The sequence below is a fragment of the Amphimedon queenslandica genome, unplaced genomic scaffold (genome assembly GCF_000090795.2).
Source record: "Amphimedon queenslandica unplaced genomic scaffold, v1.1 AMPQUscaffold_5327_Cont22700, whole genome shotgun sequence".
NCBI lineage: Eukaryota > Metazoa > Porifera > Demospongiae > Haplosclerida > Niphatidae > Amphimedon > Amphimedon queenslandica.
Genome location: NW_003554367.1, coordinates 352 through 1,660, shown reverse-complemented (window position 1 = coordinate 1,660; position 1,309 = coordinate 352). Strand labels below are relative to the sequence as shown.

At 37.1% G+C, this 1,309-nt stretch overlaps 1 long non-coding RNA gene across 1 annotated transcript; it reads right to left on the bottom strand.

Moving 5' to 3' along the window:
* Positions 1-156: 156 nt before the first annotated feature.
* On the bottom strand, positions 157-976 carry LOC109592416 (uncharacterized). Its single transcript, XR_002190337.1, has 3 exons — positions 910-976; positions 736-833; positions 157-337 (listed from the first exon to the last, which is right to left on the bottom strand). It is a non-coding gene; the product is annotated as an uncharacterized LOC109592416 (long non-coding RNA).
* Positions 977-1,309: the final 333 nt, after the last annotated feature.

Below are 1,309 nucleotides of genomic sequence, written 5' to 3'. Positions count from 1 at the left end.
TAAGAAAAAAAGATCTGTATGCTCAAAAAGATGTGGTTCAATTTGCCCCAGAGTTCTCAATACAGGTTTGTTTTCATGCCAGCCCGTTTGTTCTCCATTAAAAGTTGTCAACCAAAATGGCAGCTGAATTTATTTTATCCTAAACCACACCTTACAACCGTAAAAATTTCTAATAATCTTCCTATGTAATCAATTTTTACTGCTAGTGGTCTATAATTGTACACAGCTTACAGCTCAACCTTGTACCTACTTGAGCTCCTAGTCTCCTACTACACATGTAAGCAAAAACTCATGAGCAACCTCTTGTGATCCAATTCGCTGGCAAGGTATAAAATGCCTATTAAAAATAAATATATAAAATAGCAGACCTCTACAATAAATTTATCGTGTACTTATCAATATCAAGCTCCACTATCCCAGTACAGGTAATAATGGGGCATAGTTGGGGTTTCAAATTAATTAATTAATTAAATCACTACCTCTGGGGCCGTTCCCTTCAGTCAAATCCCCTACTATATTTAAGGAACGTTAAACAACCGCTCAACTGCTACTGAACTCAGCTCTGCTGGGTAAACTTAGCATTTTTGAAACGTAACTTGGTCAAACTAGCGAAGTCTTCCTATAGGCTTGTTGGAGAAAAATCCCTAACCTGGGGCATTCTCAGAGTGATGAACCTCCTATTAAATCCCTCATTTTCCCCATAATGAGGCTTAAATTGACAGACGTATTACTTACAGTTCTGAAATGAGTAATCGTGGTGGAAGGAACAAATGATAACCCAGGAAAGACTAAAAAGCCCATTTCCTCACGCAAGAATAATTAGAAGATACATTCTATATACATATAGGTGATTACAATAGTCACAGTATATAAAAAGGCACAATTTATTGCAATCTGAGAATAAATTACCTAATGCAAGGTTCTATTAGTCTAATCAGTGATCCAACTCATGCAAACAACTAGGCAAAAAGGCCTGGAACCATAGGCGGCTACAGAATCTTGAATTAACCAGGGCTCATTAATTATTTATAAAAATTAGGGGTGTGGTCAGTTAATAAAACGACTGAAAGTCATTATGATAGCCAGTTACCACACTAAAATAACTGTAAAGTGGAGCTGATAGCAAGTATAAACTATTGTGGCTATAAAAAATGAATTCTAGTGATGATATCACTCCTAATAATAACAAAACACACCTTTTGGGTGTGGTTTTGGTTGAAAACTACCAGGGCAAAGCCCTGGCTTGCCCGGGCCTATAGCCGCCTATGCCTGGAACCATGAAGACAGCACTAGAAATATGAAAAACACT